Here is a 12,294-nt window from a genome sequence, read left to right on the forward strand (position 1 = left end):
CCAACATCATATGTGTTCTTAATGCCTCCTGTCTGAACACTAGCCAGATTGTAGTTTCACCCCAGCCTCTGGGTGTCTGACCCCTGCAAAGCCATGTGGCTGAACCTGGTGGTGTTGATGGCCTGTGCTACCTGCCCTGGTACCAGGAGAGGCAGATGGTGAGCCAACTCCACAACAGGTTCGTCTTCATCACGGGCTGTGGCTCAGGCTTTGGGAACCTGCTGGCCAGGCATTGTACCTGCATGGCTTGAGGGTACAGGCTGTGTGTCTGATGCAGTCAGGGGTCGAGCAGCTGTGGAACCAGACATCAAACAGGCCAGAGAAGGGGATTTGCCACATCACAAAGACAGAGAGCAATGCTGCAGCAGCCCCATGGGTGAAGGAGTGTGTGGGGGACAGATGGTTCCTGTCTCTGTGACGGGGAGACCCCTTGACAGCTCCCGGGAGAAGATTCCAAGGTGTTTCTCAGGATGTGAAGTCCTACCTGCCTTCTTCACCTCACTCAGCTGATCAGATGAGCCTCTTCCATCCCTGACCCCCACCTCCTGACCTGGAGGCTCTGTAGTTTGGGGGACAGTTTTCCCTGATGGGAATGTGCCTTGCAGACTTCCTGTCTGATGTCCGCTCCTCTCAGCAGAAGGTCTGAGTTTCTTGAAGCTGAGTGAGCGAGGTGATCAGGGCAGAATTCCTGGAGGAGATTCTGGTTGGATGGTGGCTGGAGGCAGGGCTGGAGCTGGGCTGTATTCTCAGCCCTTGATCATGATCTTGCTGGTGACCCATAGTCATCCTACTTGGGGCTCAGTGTCACCCAATTTCAGTAATGACACTAACCTCTCAATCCTTCATTAAAACAGGGCAGAAAACTACTATGGGGTCACTTTCTCTCTCTTTTTTGTTTTTCTCTTTGTGTGTGTATGTTTGCATTTTACCACAGTGTTTACGTATCATAAGAGAGTAAGAAAGAACTATAATTTCTTTCCTTCCAGAATACATATAAAACATGATTATTGTGTAAAATGGGCAGGGTACACAGATTAAAAATGACAGTCACACCAATCATACCACCCAGAGATGAACTGATAACGTTTTTCACATCCATGTTACATTTTGCCTATAATGTGTAGCCTAATTTTCCACTGAGAAGGTAAACAACTTTACACATAACAAAAATTCCCTCAAAACCAAATAAATGATGATTAAGAATATTATATACTTTAGAATAGCACTGCTTATTCAGAAGTACATCATGGCATGAATGTAATTGGTTCCCACATGTTATTTACTGTATTCAACATAAATGATGTCTTGGTAAACTTCTTTCTAACCACTTACCTACACTCTAATCACATGTATTAATTTGATCATTGGTCAAATATAGTGGGAAGATATACATTCCTCCAAGTGCAGTGTTGGAACTGAGCAGCAGATGAACTAATCTGTATGTTAATAATTCCAACAGCTCGTATCCAGCTCCCATGACTCTGCTCTTGGCTCTGAATTCTGTTAGTTCAGTTCAGTTCATTTCAGTCGCTCAGTCGTGTCCGATTCTTTGCGACCCCATGAATCGCAGCACACCAGGCCTCCTTGTCCATCACCATCTCCCGGAGTTCACTCAGACTCACGTCTATTGAGTCCGTGATGCCATCCAGCCATCTCATCCTCGGTTGTCCCCTTCTCCTCCTGCCCCCAATCCCTCCCACCATCAGAGTCTTTTCCAATGAGTCAACTCTTCGCATGAGGTGGCCAAAGTACTGGAGCTTCAGCTTTAGCATCATTCCTTCCAAAGAGCACCCAGGGCTGATCTCCTTCAGAATGGACTGGTTGGATCTCCTTGCAGTCCAAGGGACTCTCAAGAGTCTTCTCCAACACCACAGTTCAAAAGCATCAATTCTTAGGTGCTCAGCCTTCTTCACAGTCCAACTCTCACATCCATACATGACTACTGGAAAAACCATAGCCTTGACTAGACGGACCTTAGTCGGAAAAGTAATGTCTCTGCTTTTGAATATACTGTCTAGGTTGGTCATAACTTTTCTTCCAAGGAGTAAGCGTCTTTTAATTTCATGGCTGCAGTCACCATCTGCAGTGATTTTGGAGCCCAAAAATATAAAGTCTGACACTGTTTCCACTGTTTCCCCATCTATTTGCCATGAAGTGATGGGACCAGATGCCATGATCTTTGTTTTCTGAATGTTGAGCTTTAAGTCAACTTTTTCGCTCTCCTCTTTCACTTTCATCAAGAGGCTTTTTAGTTCCTCTTCACTTTCTGCCATAAGGGTGGTGTCATCTGCATATCTGAGCTTATTGATATTTCTCCCAGCAATCTTGATTGCAGCTTGTGTTTCTTACAGTCCAGCGTTTCTCATGATGTACTCTGCATATAAGTTAAATAAGCAGGGTGACAATATACAGCCTTGATGTACTCCTTTTCCTATTTGGAACCAGTCTGTTGTTCCATGTCCAGTTCTAACTATTGCTTCCTGACCTTCATACAGATTTCTTAAGAGGCAGGTTAGGTGGTCTGGTATTCCCATCTCTCTCAGAATTTTCCACAGTTTCTTGTGATCCACACAGTCAAAGGCTTTGGCATAGTCAATAAAGCAGAAATAGATGTTTTTCTGGAACTCTCTTGCTTTTTCCATGATCCAGCAGATGTTGACAATTTGATCTCTGGTTCCTCTGCCTTTTCTAAAACCAGCTTGAACATCAGGAAGTTCATGGTTCACATATTGCTGAAGCCTGGCTTGGAGAATTTTGAGCTTTACTTTACTAGCATGTGAGATGACTGCAATTGTGCAGTAGTTTGAGCATTCTTTCGCATTGGCTTTCTTCTGGATTGGAATGAAAACTGACCTTTTCCAGTCCTGTGGCCACTGCTGAGTTTTCCAAATTTGCTGGCATATTGAGTACAGAACTTTCACAGCATCATCTTTCAGGATTTGAAACAGCTCAACTGGAATTTCATCAACCCCACTAGCTTTGTTCGTAGTGATGCTTTCTAAGGCCCACTTGACTTCACATTCCAAGATGTCTGGCTCTAGATTAGTGATCACATCATCATGATTATCTGGGTCATGAAGATCTTTTTTGTACAGTTCTTCTGTGTATTCTTGCCACCTCTTCTTGATATCTTCTGCTTCTGTTAGGTAGCTGTGAAGAGAAGAGAGGCAAAAAGCAAAGGAGAAATGGAAAGATATAAGCATCTGAATGCAGAGTTCCAAAGAATAGCAAGAAGAGATAAGAAAGTCTTCTTCAGCGATCAATGCAAAGAAAGAGGAAAACAACAGAATGGGAAAGACTAGAGATCTCTTCAAGAAAATTAGAGATACCAAGGGAACATTTCAAGCATGTGGTAGTGAGAAGGAAAAAAGAGGAATGAGTTTTTCTCTTTTCCATTCCTGAGAACAAGGCCTCAACATTCCTAGCTTTCTTTTCTTTTCTTTTTTCTAAGACTTGTGTCTGTAACTAAGTTTGCTTTTCTGCTCCCTAACACATTAGAAGCTACAATTCACATTTTCTTCTTTGACTCTATGCTAAATATATCCCCTATCAGGTGTTTACCCTCATAACATCCTTCCCCTTGTAGTTCCATGGCAGGAAGAAGACCACAGAGCCACCGAATTGCCACACTCAAATACTGGGTTACTGACACTGGTGGTGGTGGTTTAGTTGCTAAGTCGTGTCCGACTCTTGTGACCCAATGGACTGTAGCCCGCCAGTCTCCTCTGTCCATGGGATTTTCCAGGCAAGAATACTGGAGTGGATTGCCATTTCCTTCTCCAGGGGATCTTCCTGACCCAGGAATCGAACCTGGGTCTCTTGCATTGCAGGCAGACTCTTACCGACTAAGCTATGAGGGAAGCCCGTTACTGACACTAGTTTATGACTGTCTTTGAAATAATGCAAGAGGAAGAGACCAAGATCCTATCACCTTTGTTCCTCATCACTGACTCCTGACTGTGAGCCCTTGCCTTATGTAAGCCCCCACACTCCTCATGGAATGGGGGTGGGAAGGGCACAGTTCTTGAGACATGAGCCTACTGTGTTCCCCTCTCCACTGGCTGAGAGTAAAAGCCACCTTTCTATTTCCTCCAAACTCTGTCCATATTTTTCACTGGGCTTCTGTGGACAGAGAAGGCCAAGATTTTGGCTGGCCACAAGAGGATGCTTTGGGGTTAGAGTCAGTAATACTCACTGAAGAGGGTGAACAGGAAAATCTTGAAAACTCCTTGCCAGAGAGCCTGGAAGCTGGTTGGCCAAACATAATCATGAGTGTTCTTAATTCCTCTTGTCTGATCACTAGTCAGTCAATTTCACTGCAGCCTGTGTGTGTCTGTCCCCTGGAAAGCCTTGTGGCTAGACCCAGTGGTCCTCGTGGGCCTGTACTACCTCCTCCTGGCACCAGGAGGTGGTGACCACCTCCAGGACAAGTTCATCTTCATCACGGGCTGTGACTCAGGCTTCGAGAAACTGCTGGGCGGGCAGCTTGATATATTACAGAAACCAGCACAATATTATCCTTCAATTAAAACTTTAAAAGAAAAAAAATAGGGCAAAAGAAAAACCCTTAGGATTTGATTCCTGCAGGGTAGTTTCCTTCAATCTGGTGAACCTTTTCCGAGGAGATGGGCTAGAGTGATCTCTTATATGAGTGGGAGGACAGGTGGGGTTTTCTGGGGTAGAGGGTGAACTCTGTGTTCTGTGGGTGATGGGTAAAGAGAGGGAGCCCAACCTCCCCTCCAAATACCACATGTAATTCCCCAGATTCCTGCAGGGACAAGACTCAGTATTGATGGGGTGTTTCAAGCCCAGGCTCTAGAGGTCAATATCGGGCCTGTCCACAATTTCCCCCCAAACGAGGATTTCAAGTCGTATTTATCCACACAATCTGCATCCATACTATAGTCGTATTTGTTTTTGTCTTTTATCCAATGTCTCTTTTTTGTCTCTCTTGCCCTCATTCTCTCACTGTCTCTCTCTCTTTCCCTCTCTTTCCCTTATATTAGCTGTTAACCACTCAGTCCTGAAGGTGTCAGAAAATCTGAGCAGCTAGGGAATATTTATCATGTCTGCAAAGACAACAGGGACTGTGAAAGACACAACTTCACCCTCTGAGTTAGAGACTATAGACACAGAAGTTGTCCTCAAGCTCCATACTTCCCTTCATCAGCTCTGGAGTGCTAGTTCCTTGTCACCAGGCAGTAGGCGCGGTGTGAAGACTTGAGTCAAGAGGGAACACACCTTCTGTCCTCCCACTGCTCACAGGGTTTGGACTCCACAACCCCCCAGGAGCGTGTTGGTCTCTGCTCCAGCCCCTCCCCTGCAGCCTCTCTCCTAAAGTCCTTCCGGGTTGGAGGGTGAATGGCACCATGGCTCAGTCCTCTCTCCTGGGCCCAGCTCAGTGTTGCCCTCTCGTCCTCACTCTTCCCAGGACTCTGGGGTCTGGGGAATAATGCCGGCATTTGCATTGGCACCCAACGAGTGGCTGACCAAACAGGACTTTGTGAAGGTTCTGGATGTGAACCTGCTGGGGGTGATTGATGTGACCCTGAGTCTGCTGCCCCTGGTGCAGAAGGCAAGGGGCCATGTGGTCAACGTCTCCAGTGTCTTGGGCCAGGTGTCCCTCCATGCTGGAAGCTACTGCATATCCAAGTATGGCGTGGAGGCCTTTTCAGACTCCCTCAGGTAATGGCCTGTGGTGGATGCCCTTCTTCTCTTCTGCTTCTGTGCTCTGAGCCCGGGGGTAGAGGGTTGGGGTCGGGAAGTGGGGTGGAGGTTCTGCAGATTTTCATCACAGACCTAATGGCTCTTCCTTCCCGGTCCCTCTCCCTTACTCTGTGTATGTCTTTTACTGGGAAGCTGGGAAGCACCTTCCTATGTTTCACATACCCAGTTGTTCCTAGACCTGTAGAGTTTGATTCAACTTATTCCTGCCTTACAGGAGGGCCCATGGTCAGAAATTATTGGAGGCACAATAATGGATAGATTTGACTGTGCAGGCCTTCCATGTACTCATCCCTAAGAGACTGTGTTGTAAATGCATTGACATCTATTAGAAATGGGTTAAGTGCACCAAAAAGCACACATTGGGGTTAGAGTCAGTCATTCTCACTGAAGAGGGTGAACAGGACAATCTTGAGAACTCCATGCCAGAGGGCCTGGATCCTGGTTTGCAAACAGTTATCCTGTGTGTGCTTGATTTGTCCTGTTTGATCACGAATCACTTTATTTCATGCCAGTCTGTGTGTGTCTGTCCCTTAAAAGGCCATGTGGCTGTACCTGGCAGTCCTCTTGGGCCTGTACTACCTCCTGCACTGATACCAGGAGAGGCAGGTGGTAAGCCACCTTCAGGACAAGTTCGTCTTCATCATGGGCTATGACTTGGGCTTCGGGAACCTGCTGGCCAGGCAGCTGGACCTGGGAGGCTTGAGGGTCCTGGCTGTGTGTCTGACAGGGCAGGGGCCTGAGCAGCTGAGGAACCAGACGTCAGACAGGCTGCAGACAGTGATCCTGGATGTCACCAAGACGTTCAGAGAGCATCACTGGAGCCATCGAGTGGGTGAAGGGAGGATGTGGGGGACAGAGGTACCACCCAGATTTCTTGTTTATTTCTTCTCTGTTTGTGAGAGGACACTGGTTGTCAGCTCCTTGGGGAGCATTCTAAGGTTTTTCCATGACTTGAAGTCGCACCTGCCTTCTTCACCTAACCCAGGTGACCAGCCAAAGCTCTTCCACCACCACCCCCCCAAGACCCACCTCCTGACCTTGAGGCACTATAGTTTGGGGGAGAGATTTCCCTGATAAGACTGCGTCCTTGCAAATTACCTGTCTGGTATCCCCTCCTATCTCAGCAGAGAGTCTGGGTTTCTTGCTGTTGTGTGAGCAGGGTAATTGGAGTAGAATTTCTGGAGGAGGGGTGGAGAGGGGCCTCTGGCTGGAAGGCTGCATGGGTGGCTGGGGACAGGGCTGCAGCTGGGCTGTGTTTTCAGTATCTGAACATGGTCTTGCTGGTAACCTATAGCCAGACTACTTGAGGTTAAATATCACCCATTTTTGGTGCTGACGCTGAACTCTCAGGAGTTGTCTAAGGAAGGCCTGAAAACTACTCTGGGGTCACATTCTCTTTTTTTTTTTATTTTTTGTTTTTCTCTATGTGTGATGTGTCTCTTTGTGGTGCTATAGTTGTGCCTGTGTTTTATGGGAGAAGGAAAGAACTCTAATTTATCTAAATATAGATTTAAAACATGATACTGTGGACAGTGGGAAAAGTATTTGGATAAAAATCAAATCACCCCAAATCCTACCACCCACAGATAAGTGCTGATAACATTTTGACATACATGATATTACAATTTGGACATAGTCTGTATGCTAATTTTCCAGTGAAAGAAGGTGAACAATTTTATAGGTAACAAAAATGTGTTCAAAAACATAATAAATAATGATTGAGAATATTGTATTCTTTAGAACAGCTCTACTTCATAAAAAGTACCTCGTCATATGAATGTAATTGGTTCCCATCTTTTATTCATTGCATTGAACATAAACGATGTCTAGGTAAACTTCTTTCTACCCAATTCCCTAGGCTCTAATCACGTATATTAATTTGATCATTGGTCAAATAATGAGCTATATACATTTCTACAAAGGCAGGCTTGTGGTGCTAAGCAGTGGAGGGACTAATTCTGTGTGTTCATTCTGACACCCTGTTCCCAACTGCCCTGACTCCACTTTTCTGCCCTGAGTTCTGTTAGTTGATAAGGCTTAAAGTTCTTGATGTGTCTTTGTGTCTCACAGACAGGTTTCCATGAAACTGGGCAACCTGTGATCCAAGGGGACTGGGGCCAGAGTGGCCTCTCTTGTGAAGGAGAGGGTAGATTTTTCCTAGGAAGAGGTGAAATTCCTATTGGGGGAATCATGGCTTCTCTTGAAAGCCTACCCACTGAATTTCCAAATTTTTGTGGGAATATAGCTCAATATTGATGCAGGTGCTTCAAGGCCAGGCCCTACAGGTCAATACCATGCCTCTCAACAAGTTCCCCCAAGCCTGAAATCTCAGATCTCTTTTACTCAACCAATTTGCCCCTAACCTTCACTCTGGCTTCCCTCATATCTCAGTTGGTAAAGAATCTACCTGCAATGCAGGACACCCCAGTTTGATACCTGGGTTTGGAAGATCCGCTGGAGAAGGGGTCATGACCTCCTTATTGCCAAATTTAGACTTAAATTGAATGAAGTAAGGAAAACCACTAGACCATTCAGGTATTACCTAGATCAAGTCCCTTATGATTATACAGTAGAAGTGAGAAATAGATTTAAGGGATTAGATCTGATAGACAGAGTGTCTGATGAACTATGGAGAGTGGTTCATGACATTGTACAGGAGACAGGGATCAAGATCATGCCCAAGCAAAAGAAATGGAAAAAAGCAAAATGGCTGTCTGAGGAGGCCTTACAAATAGCTGTGAAAAGAAGAGAAGCAAAAAGGAAAGATATACCCATTTGAATGCAGAGTTCCAAAGAATAGCAAGGAGAGATAAGAAAGCCTTCCTCAGCAATCACTGCAAAGAAGTAGGAAAACAATAGAATGGGAAAGAATAGAGATCTCTTCAAGAAAATTAGAGATACCAAGGGAAAATTTCATGCAAAAATGGGCTCAATAAAGGACAGAAATGGTATGGACCTAAGAGAAGCAGAAGATATTAAGAAGAGGTGGCAAGAATACACAGAGGAACTATAGAAAAGGGACCCTATGACCCAGATGATCACAATGGTGTAATCACTCACCTAGAGGCAGACATCCTGGAATGTGAAGTCAAGTGGGTCTTAGGAAGCACCACTACGAACAAAGCAGGTGGAGGTGATGGAATTCCAGTTGAGTATTTCAAATCCTGAAAGATGATGCTGTGAAAGTGCTGTACTCAATATGCCAGCAAATTTGGAAAACTCAGCAGTGGTCACAGGACTGGAAAAGGTCAGTTTTCATTCCAATCCCAAAGAAAGGCAATGCCAAAGAATGCTCCAGCTACCGCACAATTGCACTCATCTCACACACTAGTAGAGTAATATTCAAAATTCTCTGAGCCAGGCTTCAGCAATACGTGAACCGTGAACTTCCTGATGTTCAAGCTGGTTTGAGAAAAGGCAGAGGAACCAGAGATCAAATTGCCAACATCCACTGGATCATGGAAAAAGCAAGAGAGATCCAGAAAAACAACTATTTCTGCTTTATTGACTATGTCAAAGCCTCTGACTGTGTGGACCACAAAAAACTGTGAAAAATTCTGAAAGAGATGGGAATACCCGACCACCTGATCTGCCTCTTGAGAAATCTTTATGCAGGTCAAGAAACAAATTAGAACTGGACACGGAACAACCAAATTGGGAAAGGAGTTCATCAAGGCTGTATATTGTCACCCTGCTTATTTAACTTATATGCAGAGTACATCATGAGAAATGCTGGGCTGGAGGAAGCACAAGCTGGAATCAAGATGACTGGGAGAAATATCAATAACTTCAGATATACAGATGACACCACCCTTATGGCAGAAAGTGAAGAAGAACTAAAGAGCCTCTTGATGAAAGTGAAAGAGGAGAGTGAAAAAGTTGGCTTAAAGCTCCACATTATTCTTTTATTTATTTATTTATTTATTTATTTTTTATTTTTTAAATTTTAAAATCTTTAATTCTTACATGCATTCTCAAACATGAACCCCCCTCCCACCTCCCTCCCCATAACATCTTTCTGGGTCATCCCCATGCACCAGCCCCAAGCATGCTGCATCCTGCGTCAGACATAGACTGGCGATTCAATTCACATGATAGTATACATGTTAGAATGTCATTCTCCCAAATCATCCCACCCTCTCCCTCTCCCTCTGAGTCCAAAAGTCCGTTATACACATCTGTGTCTCTTTCCCTGTCTTGCATACAGGGTCGTCATTGCCATCTTCCTAAATTCCATATATATGTGTTAGTATACTGTATTGGTGTTTTTCTTTCTGGCTTACTTCACTCTGTATAATCGGCTCCAGTTTCATCCATCTCAACAGAACTGATTCAAATGAATTCTTTTTAACGGCTGAGTAATACTCCATTGTGTATATGTACCACAGCTTTCTTATCCATTCATCTGCTGATGGACATCTAGGTTGTTTCCATGTCCTGGCTATTATAAACAGTGCTGCGATGAACATTGGGGTACATGTGTCTCTTTCAATTCTGGTTTCCTCGGTGTGTATGCCCAGAAGTGGGATTGCTGGGTCATAAGGTAGTTCTATTTGCAATTTTTAAGGAATCTCCACACTGTTCTCCATAGTGGCTGTACTAGTTTGCATTCCCACCAACAGTGTAGGAGGGTTCCCTTTTCTCCACACCCTCTCCAGCATTTATTGCTTGCAGATTTTTGGATCGCAGCCATTCTGACTGGTGTGAAGTGGTACCTCATTGTGGTTTTGATTTGCATTTCTCTAATAATGAGTGATGTTGAGCATCTTTTCATGTGTTTGTTAGCCATCCGTATGTCTTCTTTGGAGAAATGTCTATTTAGTTCTTTGGCCCATTTTTTGATTGGGTCGTTTATTTTTCTGGAGTTGAGCTGCATAAGTTGCTTGTATATTTTTGAGATTAGTTGTTTGCCAGTTGCTTCATTTGCTATTATTTTCTCCCATTCAGAAGGCTGTCTTTTCACCTTGCTTATATTTTCCTTTGTTGTGCAGAAGCTTTTAATTTTAATTAGATCCCATTTGTTTATTTTTGCTTTTATTTCCAGAATTCTGGGAGGTGGATCATAGAGGATCCTGCTGTGATTTATGTCTGAGAGTGTTTTGCCTATGTTCTCCTCTAGGAGTTTTATATAGTAAAGTTGCAGGATATAAAATCAACACACAGAAATCCCTTGCATTCCTATACACTAATAATGAGAAAGTAGAAAAAGAAATTAAGGAAACAATTCCATTCACCATTGCAACGAAAAGAATAAAATACTTAGGAATATATCTTCCTAAAGAAACTAAAGACCTATATATGGAAAACTATAAAACACTGATGAAAGAAATCAAAGAGGACACTAATAGATGGAGAAGTATACCATGTTCATGGATTGGAAGAATCAATATAGTGAAAATGAGTATACTACCCAAAGCAATTTAAAAATTCAGTGCAATCCCTATCAAGCTACCAGCCACATTTTTCACAGAACTAGAACAAATAATTTCAAGATTTGTATGGAAATACAAAAAACCTCGAATAGCCAAAGCAATTTTGAGAAAGAAGAATGGAACTGGAGGAATCAACCTGCCTGACTTCAGGCTCTACTACAAAGCCACAGTCATCAAGACAGTATGGTACTGGCACAAAGACAGACATATAGATCAATGGAACAAAATAGAAAGCCCAGAGATAAATCCACACACATATGGACACCTTATCTTTGACAAAGGAGGCAAGAATATACAATGGAGTAAAGACAATCTCTTTAACAAGTGGTGCTGGGAAAACTGGTCAACCACTTGTAAAAGAATGAAACTAGATCACTTTCTAACACCGCACCAAAAATAAACTCAAAATGGATTAAAGATCTAAATGTAAGATCAGAAACACATTATTCTTAAAAACATTGCTCCATAAGTTGATCCCTAAGTCAGAATGGACAGAGGTCGAAATTTATCTGGATTCTTTCTCCTTCTGGACAGTTATGAAATCAGTCGACTTGTTGGAGACAACCTGCTGCCAGGATCTGTCCTTGGTGACAGAGTGCATGGAGCACGCCCTGACCGCCTGCCACCCCCACACCCGATACTCACCTGGCTGGGATGCCAAGTTCATCTACCTCCCCATGAGCTACCTGCCCAGCTTCCTGGTGGATCTCATGATGTACTGGAGTAAACCCCAGCCTGCTAAGACCCTGTAACCCAAGACTGGGGTGCATTGTAGGGGGGAGTTGCATACAGAGTGGGGAGAGGATGAGTCGGGGGAGAGAAGAGTGGAGAGTGGAGTTCTCATGTCACCAGGATGCCCATTATGCCCCACACCCACCTCCTCCCCAAGCTTCTCTTAGGACATTACTGAGGACTCAGGGGTAGTAGGAAGTAACATGTTTTGTAGTGAGATCAATAGCTCTCATCTGTTTCTGTTCCTTCTCAGCCTCTCAAGGCTCTGAGCCTTATGGCCTTCCTGCCACCCTGAGGAATCTGCATTGTCTAGAGGATGTGCAGAGCTGGGAGGGTCCTGGCCTCCCCATCTTCTGGTCCTGTCCACCTCTTCCAGGTGTGCCTTGGCCCTGGCCAGTCTCCC

General features: G+C 44.3%; 2 pseudogenes; both read left to right on the forward strand.

Moving 5' to 3' along the window:
- Positions 1 to 93: 93 nt before the first annotated feature.
- Positions 94 to 5,689, forward strand: LOC114113774 (retinol dehydrogenase 16-like; annotated as a pseudogene).
- Positions 5,690 to 6,259: 570 nt separating this feature from the next.
- On the forward strand, positions 6,260 to 11,911 carry LOC114113775 (17-beta-hydroxysteroid dehydrogenase type 6-like; annotated as a pseudogene).
- The last annotated feature ends 383 nt before the right edge of the window (positions 11,912 to 12,294 follow it).

Source organism: Ovis aries, chromosome 3, assembly GCF_016772045.2.
Source record: "Ovis aries strain OAR_USU_Benz2616 breed Rambouillet chromosome 3, ARS-UI_Ramb_v3.0, whole genome shotgun sequence".
NCBI classification, from domain to species: domain Eukaryota; kingdom Metazoa; phylum Chordata; class Mammalia; order Artiodactyla; family Bovidae; genus Ovis; species Ovis aries.